The 25,017-nt window shown below is 40.2% G+C and overlaps 1 protein-coding gene across 6 annotated transcripts in view; it reads left to right on the top strand.

Annotated features, from left to right (window-relative positions):
- The window catches only part of DAB2 (DAB adaptor protein 2), a 99,702-nt gene that overhangs the window by 48,715 nt on the left and 25,970 nt on the right, over positions 1–25,017 (top strand). For 2 of the 6 annotated variants that reach the window (XM_046671766.1, XM_046671770.1), the window contains exon 1: positions 1,240–1,538. The exons of 1 other annotated variant lie outside the window; for it this stretch is intronic. The gene's annotated coding sequence lies outside the window, so the exon portion shown is untranslated. Of the gene's footprint in view, positions 1–1,238; positions 1,539–14,882; positions 14,941–25,017 lie in introns of those variants that run through there. 3 more of the 6 variants (XM_046671771.1, XM_046671772.1, XM_046671768.1) reach the window with 2 other exon arrangements.

Here is a 25,017-nt window from a genome sequence, read left to right on the forward strand (position 1 = left end):
AGATGATAGAAATAGTAGAGGCCAAGAGAGGTAATATTCTCATTGTCACCGGTCGTGCTGCTCTGGGCCCCTGGGTGCCTGGTTGTTCCAAGCCTGACCTACTTGAGAGCAGGGACTGCCACTCACATTCAATCGCCCCAAATTACACAGTGGCTTTGCAGTCGGGGCTAGGCTGGGACCACAAAATACATCCTTGGTGTCCCATGTGCCCAATTTGAACCCCCAGTTTCCAGAGGTAAAATGCAAATCCACTGTGTGTTGCTTACTCAATAAAATCGATAACCCCTTCCCCTCCAAGTCACAATTTGGCTCTTTCACATTTAACACACTATCTCCCACTTAAAAATAAATAAATAAAAGGGAACATAGGCATGCTTTTCATAAGAGTAATTTCATAATTCTTAAAAAGTAACAGAGCTTGTGGGGATGCTTTACAATTGTTCATGACTTTAAAATATGGAGAAAATGAATTCCCAGCTTGTTAAGGTTCACTAAGATCTGCTCAACACTGTATGTCGACATTTTCAAATTATTTCCTTTCTTATATTTTATATTTTTCATGGAGGTACAGGAGACACTATGGAAATCAGTGGGGAATAAAGTCTTGTTGTGTCTACACGTGGATGGACACACTGTGAGGGAAGCCAGTATACAATCTTTGTTTATATCAGATATATAGCTTATTTACATAGGTTATATAGACGTGAACATTTTTGTTTATATCGATTTCATAGAAAGAGAATTGTTTTTATATCTGTATATACAGGATTATATTTCATACATAAATACAGTATGTTTCACATATACACACACAGATTTCCCACCGATTTAAGTGCACCCACATCTGCAATGAAAGAGACACGAATTCCTTTAAAGGGGGCAATCCACGTTCAACTGTGGAAACAGCAGACCTGAGCTGGGATCCACTGCCTCTTGCCAGCAAAGTTAGGAGTAAACGCAGCCCTTTGTTCAAAGGGGCCCCTACGGGTCAGGACGACTTCGTGTGCCACATCACTCCAAGTGGCAATCCAGAGAAGGAATTTGTGAAATGAAGGTCGGGTGGATCCCACCCCTTTCCTGCGGAGTTTCCCTTTCCTGTCCTTATTTGCACCCTCCCCTGTCCCGTGTCCCCAGCCCCACGAGCCTGGGGCTGTGGACTGAGCCCTTACTCCTTTCTCCTCCCCTTCGCGTCGGTTCCCTGCGATCGCCCCCAGCTGGCGGGGCTGCCGAGCCGAGGGGATCCGGGTCCTCTGCGTGACTGCAGCCCGAGTTAATAAACAGTTAAGTTTGGAAGACTCAGCAGACACGTTGAGGGGGAGTTACCAAGCCCAGGCAGCAAAAACATCCCGGCGCATTCCTGGGGAGTCCTCAGCTGCCAGCATCTGATTAGAACCATATCTGCCGGGAGTGGCCGCGCGGCTCCGAGGCTCCCTCCCGGCCGGCGGCTATTTAAGCGCGGCCGCCCGGTCGGCTGCGCGGCAGCCTGGAGGCTCGGGCACCGGGAGTCATGCTCGCTTCGCGGAGGCGCTAGCCAGCCTGTGAGTAGCTTTCAAATCCTTCTTCCCTTTGGCTCCATTTTTTCCGACCTTCTTCCTTCCTTTGCTCTCTCCCCGCTTAGGGTGCAGACCTGGGACTGTTGGTGAATCTTAGAAATAACACTGTGCTTGGGGAAACAAGCGGGTTTGTGGCCTGACATCCGAGGAATGCGTCCACGGAATGCATCTTACCTTTGGGGTCGGCCTCCAGATGTCCAGCTTGTGACATTTAACAAGCGCCTCCCTTTTGTGTGTGTGTGTGTGTGTGTCTGTGTGCTTGTTTAAAAGCTCTGCGGGCAGCCGTGGTAGGACGCCGGTGTGGCTGCTAACCGCCTCATTAACTCCTCGAAGGGTGTTTCTTTCGCCTTGTGACAAAGGCTAGGGACCTGGTCTGTGCCCTGGAGAAGTTTTTTCCTGGTGACTGACAACGGATGGCATTAAAATGTGAACTTTGTCTCACACCCGCATTCTTAAGAAAGTATCTGCCCAAAAGACTGAACTAACTTGTTTTAAAACCCCAAAGCCCTGAGCGTTTAGATGGTGTTTGCCTGCTTGCTGGAAACTGGCTGGAAAGATTAAGCAAGAATTCTAGAAAAGGGGGAAAAAATGAATGGGTTAAAACCATGGAGCCCCAGTCAACATAGCGGTTTTCATGGCATAGAGCTGACTCTGTTATTTGTTTCTGCCGTCCTTTGCTCTTAATTTTTAGTCTGGAATTCAGGTCCGCAGTCAGTTTCACCAGGGAGCTGTTTGAGTCCAAAGGGAAATTTTACTGGATTAAAAACACTTAAAGAATCTGGATGTTATCTCCACCCCATCCACCCCCCACTTTTTCCTCTTTCTTTTTAGTTTGTGTTGAGAAGGAAGAGAGGCACTCTGTAAAATGAGAAGAGCAGAAATAAGCTTCCAGACACATGGAAAGACTTAAAAATTATGGAGGGGCGACTTCATGAATAGTAAATGTTGTTATTGCACTATAAAGTGACTTAATGAAAGAATTTCTGGCCCTAATCAGGCAAAGAAAAGGAGTGCGGGAGACGGAGGTAAGACAGAACTAATTCAAACAGAAGTAACGGCTGAGGAAGAAAGGCAGCTACAAAAATGCCTTCAAGACGTCTGATAAGGCTCTGGGAATGGCTTTGATGGGGGATATAATAGATTTTCCTACAGGCTTGAGGTTGGCTCCCCACACAGGAGCATCTACTGTCTATTGGGGAGGGAGGAGCTAGCTGGGAAAGGGGGAGCATTGCAGATACCAAATGGCTTGTTTCCATGCTCTATGACACTCTCCATTCTTGCTTCTTACACCGGCAGCCAGATCTTGATCAGGCTGCTCTGCTTCGGGACAGGTGCCCCACTCACCCCAGGTTCTGTCTCTACCTCGTTGAAGGGAGATAGGCCTCAATGACACTGGAAGAGAGTTTATTGCCTTGAGAATTCAGGAGTATTTGGGATGGAACTCTCCTTAATCTTTGGGGAAGGACCTTTTGGTGAAGTGCTGAGTATATGGCAGTCAACAATGTCACACTTATACAACATGGAGTGTGCAATGTGGACAGTCTCCTAGAAGGAGCACAAAGGAGGCCTCGTGGTCTTTTCCAATGTGTGTTTCTGGGACAAATTACTTCTTCTAAATTCCTAATCAGTTTCCTTCTAAGACAGACTGGATTCTTTTGCCTGTCGTTGGTGAATTAACTTAATTCCCCCTTCCCTTCCCGCTCCCAACTCGTCTCTTCTTATCCAAATGACTGCCCTAGAAACCACTTCTTCTGAACCTATACGCTCCTCCATTTTAACGTGTGACCAGAACAAGCAGATGTTAAAGGAAAGTCTTCAGCTTTGAGCGATGACACACATGCAGTTGCCGTTCTGGTGATCTTGGGCACCGTTAACCTTCACCTGAGTGTGTAAGAGAGGGAAGGGAGCCACAGCACTTTAAAAGCCTTGCTTAATTTGTTAAGGACAGAATCCAGAGTCTGCATTTTCACTCAAGACTTTTATAGTTTTAGATTCAACTAAAAGTCCAAATTCCTATGTATGAGGCTTATTTGTTGCCTTGCTCAAAAGATTGAATTGATTTTTGTCACTGTTTGGGTTGAAGGGAATTGCCTTTAAGATACTAGTTGGCACAAAGGTGGTATAGGGACCTCTGGAGGCTGCTGACCAGCTGGTTGGGGGTGGTATTTATTGGCCTCCTCGGCCATGCCTCAGTTATCTGAAGATTAAGAGAGCAGGAAGACATATGCCTTGCTGAGTGGCTCCTGGCTGGCAAGAGGCTTTGAGGAAACCTGGGCTCTTGTGGTCCAGCGAGTATGTGCTGCTTCATTTCTAATTCTACCCTCATATGTCCATAAGCCTAAGCTGGCTGCCACCCATATTTTCTACCTGGATAGTTTTGAAGGCTCCATGTGTTTCTCTTCCTCAGTCTCTCCTGACTTGACGATGTAATTAATGCTTTTGTTAAAGACGAAGCTAAGATGCCGAACTATTTGAGAAGGCTGCTGAAGACTGAGCTCCCCAGGGTGTCAAGTTGCCCTAATGTCCAGCAGAACCTGCCTCCCCAGGGGGCAAGACTTGACAACAGACTGGCTGGAGAGGTTTTGGTAACTGACTGAACACATAAGGTTCAGTCTTATTCTGGTCCTCCAAACAGAACCAGAATAAAAACTACCCTGGCAATGTGTAACACCTGAGGAACAAGATGTGGTATTTTAAAATTCTTCCTGGTGCTGCTGAGTAATTCTAAAGTTGAAGTTGTGCCACTGTATTGCACAGAGGTAGGCCAGAATCACAGTTGGATGAAATAGCTGTGACGTCAGATATGTGTGTTTCATGGAAACCTAATTCATGGTAATGTATCCTGATTGGATTAATTGTGTGAATGAGAAAGAAAGCAGGCCATCAAGTCTCCTACAAAAAACACACTAATTTCTGATGAGGGGAGCAAATGATACTGAGTGTGGACACAAAGGGCTAGCGTTTGTGCCAGTTGCTGCCTCCCACCTGGCACAATCAGTGATTGAGAGCATGGGTTCTGGAGCTCCATTGCCTCGGTTCAAACCCCAGCTACACCACTGCTGCTTACGTGACCTTGGGCAGCTTGCTTAACCTCTCTCTACTTAAGCTTTCTTATCTGAAGAGAGAAATAGTACTTACCCGCGGGTTTGTTGGAAAGATTGTTAATCTAATATGCTTAGAATACTTTATTCTCTCTGACTCAGAAAATTATGTTTTGTTTTGTTTTTACCCCCTGAACAACTGAATTATATATCTTTGTGAAAAGTGAAGTTGGAATGGAGAATTTCTTTGTCAAAATTGGACACTGCTTGTCTACCTGAAAAATGTTAATCATTCAGGCACTTAATATTAACAAAGCCAGCACATGTGCCGTGCTCATGCTAGAACAGACAGGGAGTTACTCTCTGTTCTCCGCCTGGAAGCCTGCAGTTTGGTTTGGTCATGCCGACCTCCTCTGGTCTCATGGAAGTCTTCTCCACCCTCCCCCAGCCTCCCTACCAAGAGGGAGCAATCCTTCCCCCTGCGGTCAGCATTATAGCAGGAGGAAGTGGGAAGGGAAGGACCACCAGTACTAACCTGGGTGACTAGGCTAGAAATGAAGTCTTCCGTGTGTGTGCGTGTGGCCCCATACTATCCTTGCCCACATAGCTGGGCAGGTTGCCATGGTTACTCCCCTTCCCGCATCCTTCTCCTGTCCTGGAAGGAAGCCTGCCACTCTAGGGTAAGCAAAATCTGAACAAATTGCTTCCTGGTCTAAAAATGGAAGTTACTTTTTTAAGAAGTAAGGTAGACTCTCCTCTCTTCCTACTTCATCCTTTTCTTCTTCTTCTAAACTTATTTTAATCCTAATACTTAATTGTCTAACTCTTGCTAAATTTTACGTCATCAAGAAAGCAAAACATTAAGGCTTATGAAATTTCAGGAACGTAAGAGCTATTGCCTCAATGTAGAAGAAGCCTGGCAATTTTTCTCTGCTGCCAGAATTTATACAAGCTGGCTAAGGGCAAGTGACCTTTGACCGCCTTAAATGGTATGAATTCTGAGGGAATGAGGTAGGCTGAGTTAGTGTTCAGCTATAGGGAAGTTACCAGGAGGCAGAATGCGTGAGGGCTGTCGCTTAGGGAACACAGAGTAAAAAATAAGAAGTAACAATCCTGGAGAAGCAGGGTTGGAAACACTGTTCAACCTGGAAGCAATTTGGGTGAGGAATACGTGATTTAACCTTTTCTCTGGTTAAAAAGCTGCCTATTTCTCCCTTGCAATGTGATGCAAAGTGTTACTCTGAAACAGACTTAGACCTTTTATATGACAGGTGAACTGCTGTAAGTTCTCAATTAACTATCAAATTCATTCAGTCTTTCAAGATTGGACGCTTAGTTAGCTTGGTGTCAATTTCACAGATAAGGAAAACTCATCTAAGACAGTGGTTCTCAGAGTCTGTTCCCCAGACCAGCAACATCAGCATCTTCTGGAAACTTGTTAGAAATGCAAATTCTTGGTTACCATCCCGGATTCACTGAACCAAATTCTAGCAGTAGGGCCTATCCTGCTATATTTCAACAGATCCTCCACATGATGTCAGAGTAACTTTCATAATTCAGTTGCTCAGTGGAAAACATAGCAAAGTAGCTGAATTCCTACAGTCATGGAAATAATAAAGCAAAACATTTAAACACAGCTCAGTTCAACTGAATCTTAGGATGTAGAAAGATGAAAAACATGGACCTTGACATTTTTCCTATTCTCTCTAGTGTTGCTTTCTTGATATGCTCTTTAGTTTTATATTATCACCTCACTTCCAAATCCTTTCCCTTCCTTTGAAGTTTTAAAGAGCATAATTAATCTCCATTTATTAGGAAACTGTCCCAGTTACTTCTTTTAAAAATGATTCCAGTAAACGAAATCATTACCCTTGAACCAGATGGTTTTCTCTAACCTATAAAACTTTTTATTTTGTTTTTCATGCCATGCCCAGAGTGTAGATGAAGGCCTCTCCAAATTGGTAAATGAACCTACTGTACTTAGTTTTTATAGAGCTTTATGGTTTATGAAGTACTGTTCCTTTCTCCCATTTGACTTTCACTTTAAGTAACTTAAGAAAGAAAAAATATCTCCATTTTTTAGCTCCAATGTGATCAGTAGTTATCAGCTTGCCCAAGGTCATATCATTAAGTGGTAGAGCCAGGATTCAAGCATGAAGCTTTGCAGTTCGAATCTTGGTGTATATCTGAATATTTAGTGAGTACCACTTGTGTGAAGCGTGTTGCTAGGTTGGCAGTGGAAGAACTCCCACTGAGTAGAAATCTAGAAGAAAGTCTACATGATGTGAAGCAAAGGACGTAGACTCTACCTGTGGTGGAATCGCAGCTCTGCTATTTCTTAGGCATGCTACCTAACGTCTCTAACCCTTTGCCTCACGCACCTTGCAAAACAGTCCTAAGAATAACTGATGTTAATCAGAGACTGATTTTTAGCAGAGATCACACCTTAGACTGAAAAATACAAGGGTGTAATCTAGAAGTAGACAATTGGGACTCTGGTTTTGAGGAGGCAGCATAGGTTAGTGGTTAGGAGCTTGTGCTCTGAACTAAAACTGACTCTGTCTACAACCCAGCTTTGTCATTTCAGACAAGAGATATGTTATCTGAGCTTCATTTTCTCCATCAGTAAAATGAGTTGCCTCAAAATTAAAATTAAAGGAGGAGGCATAAGAAATACTTCCTCAGAGCTGTTGCTTCAGAAATGTACCTGTTCTAGAACTATAATTTTCAATGCAGTAGCTAAGCTGTTATTGAAAATGGTCTCGTTCTCACTGCTTGTGAGCTTTAAGTGAGCTAAAATCTAGAGATGAACACATTTGGGCTGAAAATTAGGTGACTGTCTTTCCTACATACCTTGAAACTGTTCAGTGTGAGGGTCAAGTAGGAGAGTGTGGAGATGCTTCATCAACCAGTACAGGTACACAAATGTTGACTCTTAAGGTACCGCTTAAATCTCCTCTGGGCAGGACAGTTGAGTCCTCCCAAGGTCTAGAGTTAATTCATACCCAAATAACTGGCAAGTGAAGAATAATTTCACCAAATGTGTCCATATTGAACACAGCTGCCTCCTTGTTGTAAACATTTTACCCAAATGACCTCACTTATTTTTCATATTTTGAGTGCCCTATTAAAAGGCCAAGACCTTCTAATCTTCTATAATATATAATGCAGATGCTAGCATGCTTTTTGTTACCATTTAGTGCAGCAGAAATAAGCCAAATGTGTTTGGACATTTGTCAGAGGGCTGGCACAGTCATATGAAGAATGCTGAGCCAGTTTGGCTTTGGGGCACAATGTTAATCCAGATGGGAAACATATAATTGACCTCTAGATCCCAGGATCACAAATTGGAACTGTACACATAGTAGGTGCTCAAATATCTGTCTTTTAAAGGAGGGTCTCAGCTGTGCTTTAATTAAATGAACATTGGGTGGTGGTATTATTTTCTTTGTTTTTGTTTGGGCTTTCTTTTTTTTAACCTTTGCCTTAAAGTCTAACATCTTAAATGCAATCTCATTTTTGAAATAGAAGACAAACATGTAACTGATAGAACAGGCTCTTCCATCCATAGCTGGTTGATAAGAAGGAGATTTAGTATTGATTTCTGTCTGGACAAAGGTTCAACTATAGCTGAAGCTTTTCAGAAACATACATGTACTTGAATTGAAATGATAGTTTCATTCAATGTCTAAGCTGTCTTCTGAAAGAAATCTTCATGCATAGATGCTTGCTTAGCTGCCTGATAACTTGTCCTTTGGGGTTTCTGATTTGTCCAGCTGGTCTAAAGTTCTCAGTGACTAAAATTTGGTTGTAATTGAAAGTTGGATGAAAATATTTGCCTAACACCTGCTAAAGGACACATAGATGTCAACAATTGCTGCCTACAAGAAATTTAGACAAAATGACAGCTGTTCAACAAACATATGGTTTTATTATAATGAAGCGGTACAGAGTAGGGTCTGAAGAAAACAAAGGACTAAGGTGTGATAAGGAACGTGGCCTTTAAAGGAGTGGTGGAAGTCAGATCAGCAAAGGTAGGAAGAAAAATGCATTCTAGGCAGAAGCTCATAAGCAAATCATGCAGATGTATGTCCAAAGAATACTGACTGGCAGTTTGGCCAAGAGAAAGCACATGTGGCAGAGAGGTAAGAGGTGGTATCATTTGGAAAGGAGAGATGGATTGCACTGAGCTTTGGCTGTTAGGACAAGAACGTAGATCTTTATTTGCTAAGCAGTAGGACTCTATGAAATCAGGAAAACAAAATGCTGACTCAGATGAATTAACCTGGCTGTACTGGCAGAATGGGTTTGAGTAGAGATTGCATAGCAGTTGAAGAAAAAACTATTTCACGAAAAATCACCAAAGTAGAGAAAAGATGTGCCTAACTGAATATTAAGGAGCAAGTGGAAAATATGTGTTACCTCTAATATTTTCAATATACTGCTCTTTTACCAGGCTGTGTGGGGCCTAGAAAAGTAGGAAAAATGATTCCCTGACCTCAAAACTTCTTTGAGTTAGAGGAAGAGTTCTACACAACTCGAAGGGCGACAAAAGGTCGTGGCAGGTATAGGAAAATATAGGGCTGGTGAGAGGTCAGTGAAGACTTCCCTGAGACGACACATCTTGAGTGAACTCTGAATGACAGGTAGGAATTCAAGTAGGTGAAGGCTGTAAGTATTATAGGCAACATGAGAAGGCACAGGGTTTGTGTGTGTGTGTGTGTGTGTGTGTGTGTGTGTCCAAGGTAAATGGAAGAGATCAACCTCTCCAGGGAACAGGTGCTATGTGTATATCTACTGTGCATTCTAGTTATGAAGGTTGACTGTGAATGGAGGACTTGAACACTGATAGCTGATTAATACAAATCAGGAAGGTCATGAGGTCTGATAGGGCGCTACTGCAAGAATTCAGCCATGAAAGTTGGTCGGTTATGACTAGAATCTCTTACAACTTAGATTCTCATTAGTCCCTTTGGAGAAGATGGAAGGAAGAGTTCATCCCACAAAGTTTCTTTACTTAAAATATTCTAATACCTATGCGATGTGTATAGACAATATCAAGATAGCACTGTAATGTGAGTTGACTAATTGTGAGGAGCAAGGTATGTGATACAGGGCAGAATAGCTTTTTTGGAAGCGGCAACTTGGGATGGTGATGAGGCAAGATTGGGGAGGAATGCTGGAACTAAGTAAAAAAAAAATTTTGGTGGGAGGGAGGAGAGGTATGGAAATAAATGGTAATTATGGAAAAGAGAGAGTCAAAGGTTTGCCAGATTCAGGAGACATGTGAACAGTCTAAGATAAAATATTTGCTTCATGCTAAGCTACAGACAATACTGTTGTGTATTTTTTAGGTGTGTCCATGATCACAATAAATTCTGCACCTCTGTTTCCAGATAGTGTATAGAGACACACATGTTCGGCTTTCTATGCAAGAGCTTTTTAATAGAAACTATGGATACAACCACATTCTGTCTTAAGAGCTGGACTGTTAGATTTCGTGCCAACAACACTTGTTGAGGGCTTACTATTTGGGGTGGTAAAAAGTCCATTTTCTTGATGAAGGCTGACATTAACCAAGTGTTATGTGATATTCTTTTGCTAATGCTCTTGTAACTAGGTAGTGCTCCTTAAATAACCAAAGCCACTTGTCAGAGCCCCTGGTTACATTTTCATAATTGCTTCATTTAAATCTGTGATTCAGTAGTTTGACCTGATCTGAAAGTGACACTACTGTACTCCTAGAAATTCGGATAATTAAGAGTGCCACAGAACATGTTTGGTTCTAGAGTATAGAGGTTTGTGTCATCTCTGAATTGCTTGCACTTCTGAAGTGACAAAACTGAATGCCAAATGAGCATAGTGTTTCTTTCTGGTGTTTATGAAAATAGTGTTGATTCAGAACTTTGGATTTGAAGATAATTTTGCAAGAAACTTCATTGACATTCTTTAATAACCTAGCATATCACAAGATTCTTCCCTCCCACTGGCTCTGTCGCACAGACACCCTTCCAGATTGTGGTATGGTTATAGGAGACTCCCAAACAGTAAATGCAAATATCCCCCATCTAATTAATGTTTTAAGTAAATGGCATAATTTTGAAACTGTCTACTGAAGAGGATAATTAAGACTTTAAAACAAAAGTTGCATTTTTCCATGGTTGATCTTAATAAGTCAGCAATTTATACAGAATTGAAGTAGTACTAATTTTGTTTTCTCTTACTAAACATTATTAATAGCAGTAAAGCTTTCTACCCTAATCAGAAACATTTCCTCTAGAACTCTTAGCATCAGTTGTAGCTGTTATTTGCTTATTCTCTCTCCCATGCCTATACTGTAAGTCCCCCGAGAATAGAGACCATGTCTATTTTTGTCACTGTATACACAGCATAATACAGTGCATAGCACATAGTAGGTGTTCAATAAACAATAACCAGATGGCCAGGTGAATGAGTGACTCAAGCTACTCCCGTCTGCAACGTTAATTATAATTTATTATAGAGTGAGCAAACTGGGGAACTTCAGCTTGCCTTATCATCTGCTGGCATAAGTAAAACAGTTCTGAGTCCCTTTTTTTAAACTTTAAGGTTATTTATAAGGAGCAATTTCCATATGTTCCTCTAGTTTATATCTGCTCAGGGCCTCAGAAAGGCAGACAAGCTGCGACTGAAATTCTCCAGATGGCGTGGTCTTTTCAAGTCCTTGGTTTAACTTCTACCAATGGAGTATTCATCATGGCGCATCTGCCTATCTGACCCGATGGATGTCGTCACCTGGCTAATAATAATCGTAGTGGTGAACAGTTTTCAATCTGATATTTCAACCAAGGCCAACTTCTTATTCTCCTTCTGTTTCTCCTTTTAAAAGTGACTACCACATGTTTTACTGAAGAACTAATAAAAATTGAGAGAATAGATGAAACCTTTGGCTCAGCACTGAATAATTAAGCTTATCCCTTTGGCTTACAATTTCTGCTCAAATCAATAAAACCTGGTTTTTTAATTTGTGTGCAACTGTATTATGGGTAAAGATGTGACATCTGTTTGGCCCTTCAAAATGCTTAATTTAGGTTTCCAACTTGTACTATCTACACAGACCCCATTGGGTCCAAGAATACTAGTCTGGAAACCAACAATCGACGATACCCTGACTAACTTTCAAAATCTTAGTGTAACAGAGGTTTTTGAAACCCTAGTGACTATTTGATTCAAAACTTACATTCATTTTTTAATATATCAGGAGCTTTTCTCAACAACTTTGGGCAGGTAGGTATCAGTTAATGACGTCTAGGTCAGTGGCGTCGGAAGCTTACTGTGGACAGCGTCCTCTATGCTTTCAGATGTGCCCATGTTCACTCTGTAGGTTTAGCTTTTGAGTTTCATGTCGTGTGACTGAACCTAGAGTATCTTCACGATTCTGTCCTTACCCAAAGTTAGGTTGTTGATTTACCTACATTTTAAATGTTGCTATCTGACAATTAGCACATCTCTGAGGAATTTAATTTTAAAAATACAAAAAGGCATGTGTCACTCTAATATCACTATTTTAAATATACGAGATGTAGAACTCTGCCTCTCACCCTATTAAGTACCACCTTTCTTAACCAGTATCTCCTTGGTGTTACTGATCTTTCTAGCCTTTCAATAGTTATATGGAGAAACACATATAAAATGGAAAAATGCTATATGTTCTGCTTTAAATGAAGAGCTATAATGACATGACTATTTTCGTTAATAGCTGCCTTTTTCAAAAGATGTTCTTTTAGATACTCACATTTCAAAATATAATTTTACTTCTATGTTTTAAAAAACTCACATTATGGGAATTTTTTCTAAAGATGAAATGGATTTTAGAATGAAGGTTGTAAGACATAACAGTCTTTGATTTTTTTTTTTTTTAAGGCCACCCTAGGACACTTTGTTTATTTGAAGTTTGAGGGTCACCGAGCATCATAGCTTGGCAAGATGAGATAACCTCGAATCTGGCATTTGAGATTGTTAGACCTTAACCTTTCAATTAAAAGGCTTTGACTATGATATAAACTATTATGAACTCAAATAAATAAAATAAAATAAAGGCTTTGTTTCAAAAAGATTAGCCGAGTATTTAAATGAAAGAAACCAGCAGTGTTGAATCACTCAAAGTGGCAAGTTCACACAACTATCATACTACAAAGCTATCTGACTCTTTGATACTGTGACTCTATACTCAGATTTGTCACCACCCCAACCTCTACACCATTGCTCAAACCCTCAAAGTCTTCCCAGTACTGTCTAGACAAAATATAGTTCTGTAAACCCACCCTAATCCAGTTTGACCCACCTTTCAACCTTTTCTCTCTTATAACTCAGCACGGGTCCTGTATTCTAGCCAAGCTGACATAAATATTTTTTACGCGTTGCTATCAATTCATCTTTCCTGAATGTATTTTCTGGCTAAAACACATTCCACGTCTCTGAAGAACTAGCTTAATTCTCTCTCTTCGCCTGTATTTTTCTAAAACAAAGAAGTTAAGAGCATACTATTAGATCTGTGTGACTTTCAGTGGGTTGGTTAACTTCTGTAATTCAGCTTCTCTCTTCTCAGATAGAGATGATGATACCTTCCCCATAGGATTAAATGAGAGAGTCTTAGCATCACACCTGGTCTATAATAAACATTCAATAAATTTAGCTTTAAAAAATATGGTGTTGCTTCTGTGTTTCTAAACCTGTTTAAGCCATCCCCAACTCTGCACTCCCAATCCCCTTCGCTCTGCTTTCTTTTTCCCAGGGCATTTATCTTCTTCTGAAAGACTATTATCCATTTATGTGTTTCCCCTGCTAGAGTGCAAACGCTATAAGGGAAGAGATCTTTATTTTGCTTACTGATGTATCCCAAGCTGTAGAAGAGTGTTTGGCACATAGTAGGAACATAGGTTTATTACATGAATTAACTTGGCAGTGCTGATACTGGCATTCAGGGGCAAACTTTGTTTCCAGTTTCTAAATTGTAGGGGCTTTGAGCAGGGATCAATCACCAAACCCCATATGCTCTGAACAAAAAAAAAAGCTGTCAGTATTTGAAGGCCCTTTTAATTTTCTAATAGCATGGATTCAGCGCAAAATCTGGGGTAGCCAGTAACTTACCATTTGTGTAACCACTCTGGCTGGGACACTGTGAAATGGATGGCCTGCTCCTAAGAGTCAAAAGGGATGGCATTTGTTTTTACCCTCGTAAGGGAATTTCTTAGATGGAGGTACAAATGCAGAGTGGAATTTAGGGCAGGGAACCTCAGCACTGGAGAGACTGACCTTGAGAAAGAAATTTTATTCACATCCCTCTTCTGATAATTAGCCCTAAAAGTAGAACTTTGCTTATTTTATAGGGACTAAGAAAATTTCTTAGTGTTGTTTCTTTCTCTAGTTTCTTTGCTGGAACTCATTATCTACGTGCTTCTATAGTTTGTTAAGGAGTATATTCTATTTTTTAAAAACATTACAACTATAAACATATTTGTAATTTCAAATTTTGCTGCACTAGAAGGCATCTCCGGGGTATAGAAGGGCTTGATCATTCTTTTTTTGAGGATTTGTCTTAACCTCCTTGTCTACAATCTTGAGTCTTTTTAATAAAGATTGGATTAGGAACTTAATAGTGGCTTTCAGAGAAGACTTGTCTTGGCACAGGGCTATAGAGTTCAGCTAAGGAAATGAATGATCTAATTGCATTCTCTGATGCTAAAAATGCCTACATAATAAGACTAGAAAAGAGCAGATGCCACCATGGAGTGAATCTGTCTAAAGCTTCAGGGACCAACTCCAATTACTTTTATTTAATGACCATAATAGGGATGATAAAGAGAGGCTACAAATGGAGCCCCTATCTAAGCACTTATATCCATCCCATGTTTTTCTTAAGTATTTAAGTATCAATTACTCTGCAGGCACGGAATTTTGCAACAGGTCATTAATGGTTCAGAGAACAGACGAGATTGCTCTAAAAGATAATGAAACATCTTGCTTAAATATTACATTTCTTGTGAACCAAGGAAATTTCCTTTGTAATGAGTCATTGATGTGGACACTCCTGTGTAGTCTAACCAGAAGCCTTTTTGTAGTTCAGTATAAATATGAATATCTCATAGTGGGCCAGGAGGTCTCAATGGAGGCCCAGCAAAATGGCATTTGATAAGGAACCATTCTTACTAGTTCATCTCATGCTAGAACAATAGACCCACTAGATATCCTCATGATTTGTCATCTGAAAAAGTAATGAAACCCAATAGGGATGGTGTCTATTCCACAGGCCTGGGAGAAGGAAGACCAGTCATCCCATCTGCTTATTCTGGGAAAGTCTCCCTCTGGTAAGTCAGATTTTTGACCAACCTCTTGCCCTAAAGCCAAGCCTTGTCCATTAAGTGGTACATGTGACTCGGAGTGCTAGGCAGGTTTGTAAATAATAACTTAATGCAAAGGACAAATACTCAACCCAATTTCTAGCAAAAGCTCTGAGAAATAGAAAACAGAATATACTTCATAGGTTTTTAGCACAACTGTTAGACAATACAGTAATCTCACTCTTAACTTAAATCAAACTCGTTTAACTTGAAAGGAGCAGAGGGTTACCCAGCATTATTCATACTAAAGCTGTCTGCAGCTGGAGATGATTTTGAACAACACTTAAAAGACAGACATAGATCCAATAAACGGGTCTTTATAGACTAGAAAACCAGAAACACTAGATTGTCCTAGTATATAAATTTATCATTTCACATAAGTTAAACCCTTTGGGAAGCAGCAATTCTTTTGGCACCGTATGAATGGATGATTTCTTGAGTTAATGCACTTATTGCCTTTTAAAATATCCAAACTGAGTTGTTTATTGGGCTAGCGGTATAGGTTTATAAGAAACAGCACATTGCATTGAATATTACTTCATGTAAAGTTAAGACACTACTTATTCAAACTTGTAGAATAATATCTAGATCAAAAGTAAAAAGACCAAAATTGTGTTGGGTTGGGGGAAGAAAAATAGCATTTTTCTAGGCTCCTTACAGTCATTGATTAATGCTACTTCAGGAGTGTATCTTAAAAGGAAAAAAAGGAAATGAAATATTCAAGACTTGAGCCTTTGAAAATATTGTCTAATGACATAACTAGGACAATTTTCGTAGACATCTTGGTTTTACACAACCGGTAAAAATTGGATTTTTTTTCCTTCCCTCAGCCCTGGAATGATTTTTATGTTAGAAGAGATGACTTAAGAAAACAATCCAGTGGAATATATCTATTAGAAAATCTTCAAAGTCACTCTTTAAATCCCAGAATAAGCTTTTTATAACTTAGAGGGGAGAGACAAAGGAAACAATGCGCTCTGCCATCTGTACAGAAATCTGTACAGACTGAGGTGATACTTGAGGTCTTTCCTTGTGCTCTTTGATTATTATTACATCCAAGAAAGATGACCAGTAAGTAGTGCCTTCATTTCCTAAGGACTCTTAACTTAGTTCTCTGAAACACTACCATCTATTTTAAACTTATTTGTCACTTAAATGACTTGCCAAAGGTAGTGTAGAAATTGACTTCCTGAAAGCTTCATTAGATCAAGAACAATATTTAATGTTTGAGGTCACATAGGGGTGGCTTTTTCTGGAAGGCTCTAGCAGTTACAAGGTTCTTTGAATTACTCCTCCAATCTTGCTGATTGTGCTTCATGATTCCTAAGGTACGAAGGGAGGGGGGATAAATTAATGGTGATTGTGGAAGGGGGGACCAATTAGTGGTGATGACTTACATGATTCTAACAAGTACAATTTTGGTTACATTAACTTGGATTTATATATAGAATTCATGAAACAAAACCTGTCACATCTACTTATGTTTTGTAAGCAAAAGTCTGATATTAAGTGATAGGCTTTTTTATTGTAGTTGGAACTTCCTGTACTCATTGAAGGTTTGCAGTGAATGAACAGTGTACAGATATTTCCATACATTAGAACACTTTATCCTTCAATGTAGCTGCTTCAATCCTGTAGTAATTAAAATCCTAAATCTGGGGACCAGCCTGGTGGCATGGTGGTTAAGTTTGCGTGCTCCACTTCGGTGGCCCAGGATTTGCCGGTTAGGATCCCAGGCACGGACCTACACACCACTTATCAAGCCATGCCACGGCAGGTGTCCCACATATAAGGTAGAGGAAGCTAGGCATGGATGTTAGCTCAGGGCCAGTCTTTTTCAGCAAAAAGGGGAGGATTGGCAGCAGATGTTAGCTCAGGGCTAATCTTCCTCAAAAAAAAAGGCAATCCCAAATCTGTTTCATTTAGCATGGGTTAACATGTTGCCCTTTAGTATTCTTCCATTCTTCCATTTAAAATGCATTTATTTGCTCCCACATACTTATTTGGTCCAATACCATTTCCCAAAAGATGAAAGAATAATGACAGTGTGACCTTTAGCTCAAGGACGCTTGTGCATTTCTGCCACTTTGTCCATCTCGTACGTGCTGTGCAGCAGCTTCTTAGAGTATTTGTGTACACACAAGTTCAAAGCAGGTGGACTAGCTATTTCAGGACCTTTTTTGGATCCTGTCTCCTAAATTTTCAATGCCTGAGTAGCATTAATTATATCACCTCAAAGAGCAAGCAAACAAATTGGCAGATTTACCTTTCTGCTTATATACCCGAACCTGAAATTACCTAGTGATTTCTTATTTGTTAACCTATATAATTTGACCAGCAACCAACAAGTAAGCAAGTGACCCTATATTCTTATTCTTCTGGAAGAGTTCCCCTGGCCTTTTAGGTAGCATTCTGGATACTTCCTAGCCTTCCTCATGGTAGAATACTGGTATTAGGAGGGGAGAGGGCTGGTTATCAGGTTGCTGGTTCTCTGTAAGCCTGAAATTTGACAAATAAATACTAAGTCCCTTTTTGTTTTTAAGTGACTCCTTTTTCCTTCATCTTATTTAAAAACAACCAACTGTTCTCTAAGGGAAATCAGCTAAACCATGACAAAAGATCCTTTAAAGTGATAATTGATATATCAAGCACAGATAGTAGTAACCAATAAGTGGTTTAAAAAACAAATTAGAGGGCCAGCCCTGTGGCATAGTGGTTAAGTTCAGTGTGCTCCACTTCAGTGACCCAGGTTCATGCATTCAGATCCTGGATGCAGACCTACACCACTCGTCAGCCGTGTTGTGGCAGCGACCCACATATAAAGTGGAGGAAGATTGGCACAGATGTTAGTTCAGGCCTAATCTTCCTCAGAAAAAAAAAAAAAATTATTCTTAACCGTGGGGGATAACAGGGTTACCATTATTCTTGGAGATGAAGCTCTAATGCCCTCTTGGCTGTGGATTTCTTGCCCAACCAGAATAGATCATATCAGATGTGGAAATGTGAGCCAATGGTAAATCTCTCGTGGAAGATTAATGCTAACTCTTAAGGGGTATTCTAAGTCTTCTCAGAGTGAACACTAAAACACCGGACATATTCTACTGAAAAGTCCATGTAGAACCCAGAGACAACATAGTAGAATCAGATAACTTATGCTGATCTTAACTGTAAAAACTTTTTTGCATGGTTTTGGTCTGTGTACAGAAATGTAACAAAAAAGAAGTTCCACCTGTCTATATACAATTACTATGTACACCTCAGTTTTACTACTCTGTGCTGATGTTACAAGGCAGCTGGATGCTTCTTCCTTTAAACCCTCCGCAACACAGCATGTCTCTGAAACATGAGTGCAGAAAGGGGCAGAAACACTCGAGCTATGGCTTTGAGGATTATAAAAATGTGGGGCTCTGCCTGGAAAGGGAAACCACACTGGGATTTAATATAATTCAGCCAGGCTATTAAAGAAGAAACCAAACATCAGGCTGTGTTTCTTGCCCTGGTTTTTGGAAGAGGAAAAGTTTAAGATTACCTGCCTGATTTTGAAGTGCCCCGATGTGGTATATCATAAAATAATTCTGCTAGTGTATGTGGCTCTTCGTTTATAGCTTAACGTTTGAAATGCAAACGCTGCTAAATATCATGCTTTCTTTAACTTTTCTCACATCCGCATAGACTTTCAAGATGACTTGGTAATGGCACTTGAGTAGAAAGTGGAACGTGTTTAACAATTAAGGTTTATGTGCACAAGTATCGTAGATGAATTCACAGAAAGCCTCAAATGAATAAACCATTCTCCCCTGAAGTTCACATGCCGGATATGCGGCACATCCATGTTGACTTAATTCGGGATTAGTTCATGTGGGAACCAGAAAGCACAACTTGATCTTATGTACTCTAGGAAACCAACTGCTGAGATTCATTTATATGATTTATTTAAAAACTAGCTTGGAGCTAGGAAGAGGAGTTACTTTGAGTAGAAGTATCTAACCTAACTTGGGAAAGATAGACATGAAAACAATGAAATATCTGCTTGTAAGTTTGGGTAAGTATATGTAGATATGAGGGAAAGTTGTTGAAAAGATGTGAATAGTGTTGGTGTATTGGCTGAGGAATCAAATAGTACAAGGACAGTCCTTTTCTCTCACCTTGATTCAGTAGCTTTTTAACCTTTTCTTGCAAGGGTCAAGCATAATAGCCATTGTAGACGCCAAATGCAAAGGAAAAATCATATATTTACACTGTTTTTGTACTGTTCCATATGCTGCTTCTCAAATCATTGCCCCAAGGGCTTGCAATAGAAACATTCTAGAGGCTTCCATGGTAGTAGTAGTATATTTCTTAAATTTAAAACCCTGAAATTGTTCAGGTATATTGTTCATTCTCTAGAAAACTCTCTTCCCTTGGATTTAGGATATGAGAGAAGCAGAATCAAGTACAGTATCCTACTTTACCATCTAATAGTACAAAATAGAGTTCTTCTAAATGCAAATTTTAAAACTGGTTTATTCCATTCACTCATCTCAGTTACCCATGGACACCGTAGCTTTTTAAAATCTAATTCCTTCCACATGCTTTTTTGTTATAATCTCTGATTACTATCATTTCAATACTGGAAATGTCAAACTCTGTGACAGCCCCCTTCTGTCACTGTCACTGCAGCATGGTGCCCCCAGCCTTATGACAGCATCCCAGTGCAGGCTATTGTGCTACCACTAAAACAGAATGGGTTTTATCCTCCAAAGCAAGTGCTCCAGTGACTGAGGCAGGGAGTGCCATCACTGGTCCTGCAGTAGTGTCTCAGGGTGGGGGTAAAAGTATCTTCTTGCCTAGGTTAGATGGGAACCCTGACATTTGAGCCCAAGTCTTTATTCTAGACTTCTTACTGTCTACCCATTCCTCAGCCATAAGAAGTTTTCCATTGTCCCCCCTCCTCTCCAGACATGCCTGCCGTGTTGGACCACTTCAATCCACTGGCCATTTCCAAAAAATATCTTGACTTGCTGTACAAATTTACCCCCCATGTGGCCAGCTACCTTTGATCCTAAAGCCCGAGGTGTATGGGAAATGGTAGCCTTTGCGAAACTCCTCACAACCCCTAAAAAGCCATATTATCATTTCTCCCAGAACAATGGATTCCTAGTAGCCTTTCCTCAGAATTAATGGGAATCACTCATGTTTCCTTCCACAGATGACTTAATATCTCTCTAATAGAAAGAGAAGCAGCAATACAGTTGTTCAGCGTGATACTTAATGTTATAAATTTGACTCAAGGATGTAGTCATTACCTTGCCAATCTCTCTTCCCCACATGGCTCCTGAGAGACAAGTACAAAAGGAACAACAGCAAATAAGAAAACAAATACACATCGTTAGGGGGATTTGGGCCCAATAAGCCCCAAAAGCAGAGCTCTGGTAAGTCTGGGTTGAACACACTGTATACTAGAAATCCCCCATTCTCTTTTCCATGTTAAGTTGTGCCTGCTTCATTGCCCTGCCCAGCTCACCTGAGATGTACAGAGCACATGAACCACAGCCTGGTTGAGCCACATCCAGATGGTCCCTGGTGTCAGGGGTACCATGGCAGAGCATAGCCCAAATGATCCAGTGCCAGCGATGTAAAGCAATGACGGAAACATGATTTTTGAACCTCCAGAATGTCAATGTTACCTCCTTCCCTTTGTAGAAGTAAGCTAAAGGATAAGGTTGGATTCCAGTTTTCCTGTTCTGTTAAGTGTAAGCCACAGGAGGTCAGACTCGAGAACTGGGGTGGAGTGATCGGCTGGGATGTTAAAGTTGAGATGGGTATACGCTCTAATGTCGATTAATCCAACCCTAAGCCTCATGTGTCCATCTTCACAAAAAATTCCACATGGTCAAAAGACCACAGGGATATCCCAACACTACCTTCTTTCTTCGAGTCTGAATAAGTGTAATGAGGGATTCTAGACTCAATCTTCTATGCATGTCTTTGTTCATATAAGCATATTAACTTGTGCCGAGCTTTGCCAAGAGGCTAGAGCACAGTTGATTATGAATTGACACTTTCTACTTTTTCTAACTTGAGTAAAGTGTTCAAACTAATAGTCATTGGACTGAAACAACTGAGAAATATGATTGTATAATTGATCATAAACTTAATACTTCAGTTCAACTTGTGAACAATTTTCAGACATTTCTAGTGAATTGATTGTATTTCCCAGTCTAGAGAATGGGCCCTCATTTGGATAGTATTAAGCTCCTTTAAAGCTTAAGATCTCCTAAACATTCTTTACTATGATGACTATTCTTCAGGCTCTAGTAGGAAATATTCATAATAAAAACTTATTCTAAAAACGAAATGGTGGGAGTAGGTACAAAATTAGGAGAGGGCGTAATAAGTCAAGAATATTAAAAGTTGCCAACTCAAGAACTCAAACTTCTTATCATGCTTTAAAAAAAACTAAAAGGTCAAGCACTGAATAGTAGAGAATGTACTGAAATAAATTTGAATTCTTTGATCTGTGAGTTGCATCTCAAACATAGCCAAATACTTTCTTCCAAGCAGCCAAGTCAGCGTTAATGAGCCAGTTTGACCAAGTAGGACTCCAGCTCTCTAGGCAAAAAAATCTGGCAACAATGTTTAATCAGACCACTTAAAATCCTTTTTCTGTTTTGGTTCAGAAAACGTATGAAATTCCACATTCAAACTATTCTGTTAGGCAATCTTCTTGTTCTTTGCTTGGTATATCTACTAAATGGAAGGTATTTTTGGTTCAGTCACTATGTCATGGGTTTTGTACAGCCTTCTTAAAAACTAATTTTGAAAAACTGACACATATACCCTCCAGGAATAAGACAATAGAGTCTCATGTTAGGATCTGGATTTCTCCTAGTACCAGCTCTATCTCCAACCAGCTGTTTAACAATTAAACAAGTCATACACTCTTTATTGCCCTCATTCCCTAATCTTTATAATGAAAGAGTGTGATCAAATTATTCCCTAGGTTTCTTCCAGCTCAATAGTCTGACTTACTTGGTATTTCTTTAGGGGGACAAAGCAATGTGGACGTAGACCATTGGATCTCAAACTTGTCAATAAATTAGAATTATCTGGGAATCTTTAAAATATATTGACACCTGCATCTCTTCCCTCAGAGATTCTGATTTAATTGATCTGGCTGTGGCATGGGCATGGATGTTTTAGGAGCTCCTAAGTAAAATTTTCCCAGGTGATATGAGCTAGACCTTCTAAACTCCCAGTGGTAATGATGGAGGCTTGGATTCAACTCAGGATCCATTAGAACTGACCTCTCTGGGTAACTTAGAGTAGATTTTGTTTCCAGAGTCCTGTTCCCATCAGAATCTACCTTCTGTAGGCTCAGTAGCCAGAGCTCAACAGGACGTGGCTCTAACCTCGGCAGACCCTGGCACTTTTTCACTTGGGCCTTGCTAATGAAAGCACTACATCCCTCCATGTTTCTACTTACTAGCTGTTTACTTGCTGGTCCCAGTTGTTCTAAAATTGTTTAAACACTCCCTGCAGAAAAGCAATGTTGGATGCAACACAAAACTATACAACGCAGAGTGTCTCTGAAACTTAGCTTTGATTTCATCATAGCTACCGTTTGTTGAGCACTTTCTATATGTTAAGCGCTGAGGTCTCTACGTAAGCTCTTATTGATTTCTCATAACAACTCTGCAAACTATATTCCCATTTTGCAGTTGAAGAAATGAATATTACATAAGTTGCCTCAAGCCTCAGAGCTAGAAAATGGTGAAAGTGTGTAAGACTCCCAAGCCTGAACTCTTAGCTGCTATGCTGTCTCACCTCTACCCAAAATTAACCATATGGGGAACTCTTCACTCTGAACTGACTTGGTTGCAAGATAGGGAAAAGCTTCTTAGTTCAGGGCTTTATATGTCCTCAAAGTCCTGCAGCATCATTTCCAAAGGTTAAAAGCACTGATACACACTCTCTGTAAATACTTAACTTGGGTATACCTCCTTAGCTCAGGCGTGTTTTGTTACGGAGGCCCCTACAGCAGTGTCAGCACTGACAAGAAAATCTTCTAAGGACTTCTTTTTTCACTGTTCAATAACATAGTCCCATTTCCCCGGTTAAGTAGGCTGCAAAAATCTTTTTGTCTGCTCAACTTGGCTTTTTCAGAGTAGAGTAAGCCTTCCTAAAATCATAAGAAACCAAGCAATGAAATGGACAAATGCTTTATATCGAGTCTCAGAAATAGCCTAACTTCACTGCATCATTTCTGGCAACGTCCCTTATTCTGAAAAGACTACTTTAAAGACAGTGGTGAAGGCTTTTTGCTGCCCTCTTGGACCCCAAGATCTGCCTTAGAGGTTAATATTTCACATGTCCTAATTCAGTCCCTCAGCTGAGACAGGCAGAAAGTTCCAAAGAACAAGGAAGCACATTCTCTGGCCAGTACAAAGTACTGGACCCTCTAGGCAAGATGTTTATGTTGCTTTATTCTAGACTCTCCTTAACTCCCTTTCCCGTGTCTATTTTATGCAGCTCTTTCTGAAAAGTTAACTGGTATGTTAAAGCAGTGGGATTATGACTTTGAAAGCAGCTTATAAAAATACAGGTTACAATCTATGGGATTTAAAAAAAAAATAAGTAGCAGCATATGTAGTACAAAAGGGATCACAGATCATGTTCAGTTTTGAGCCCAGCGTCTTATTAGCGATTGATCTTGTGTTACTGAGTCCATTTCATTATTCATAAAATAGAGACACATTCTATTTCATAAGGCTGGCAGGATAAATGTTTTAAGTGCTTGGCAGGTTGGGTGTTTGTCCCATTCTCCTCAATATTAAAAACAGATTCTCTACCATTTGTGGAATGGGGCTACCGTGAAATAAGTTCTTAGCTCAAGTTATTCCTTTTACCAGCATTTTGAGACTGATCAAGCAAATTCCTCTCTGCTCTATATAATTGGGTAAGGAGGTAGACTGGGAGGGAGGCAGCAAGCTTGTGTCATGATATTGCTTTAGAACCCTGGAATCATTAAGTAGTATCAGTGCTGATGCCAACACATTCCTGCTGATGGAAAGGTAAGCAGGAGCAAGAAGGCACAAGCCAAATTTCTCTGTACACAAATTTGTCCCTCTGCTGGGTGTTCCAGGGTTCTACATGCTAGATGTCTTACATGAATCACTTTAAGGGCTAAACAAACGAGCAGATTTTATCTAGTGCGAAGGACATAGTTTTCCTAAGATGACTAATGCAGTCTTCTGGTATACATTTCTCAGAGCCTTCTCAGAAACCAAAAAAGATGTTGCAAGCTCCAGAATCTCTCCTAGTCATCTGATTCTTGTGCCATGGAAAGGGGAAGTCCCCACATTCTTTAGGGAGGTTTGTATTATATCCAAAATCCAAGTTAGATTATCTTCATTCAAAGGAAGCTAATTTTATTGACTTAGCAAAGTTTCCTTTACAACTTTTTGTTCTATATTAGGCCTTAAGAAGGAGTCAAGAAGATACAATAACTTTGGATCCTCATCTGGTTCCAGATGTATCTTATTTCTCTTCTCAAGCTTCTCATGAAGGAAATAGTCAATCAATCACTAAGAACTAGAACCAACTAGGTTTAGATGGGGAGCTGTTCATGTAACCCTGTGTATGCGTCCTTGAGCTTTAATTTGTAACCTCTGCCTTATGATAATACCCCTCGTGTGTGTTTCCTGATTAATTTCATGCTCTTTGGTCAGATGAGTCCCTTGGAGAGAAGATTGTATCCTTCTTGGTTTTCCTCCACCCACTTGTTCCTCTTTATAAAAAATCTTTTACCTTACTGGAGCTTTAAAACAGACCTTATAGCTTAATGCAATCTAGACAATTTTTTTTTAACAATGCCCTAGTTTGGGGCAGTAATCAAAGGAAATAACTAGGGCATCTTTTGGCCCACGATCCCTTTTCCAGGTTCAAATCCTTTCCAACAGTCAATTTATTATAAAAACTGCTGAGGGTATTATGAACACAATTGTCAATTCTGTAACGTTGGAAGGATTACACAATTGAACTTTAAATGTTGGGTTTAAGTTG

Source organism: Equus quagga, chromosome 9 (assembly GCF_021613505.1).
Source record: "Equus quagga isolate Etosha38 chromosome 9, UCLA_HA_Equagga_1.0, whole genome shotgun sequence".
Classification (NCBI taxonomy): Eukaryota; Metazoa; Chordata; class Mammalia; order Perissodactyla; family Equidae; genus Equus; species Equus quagga.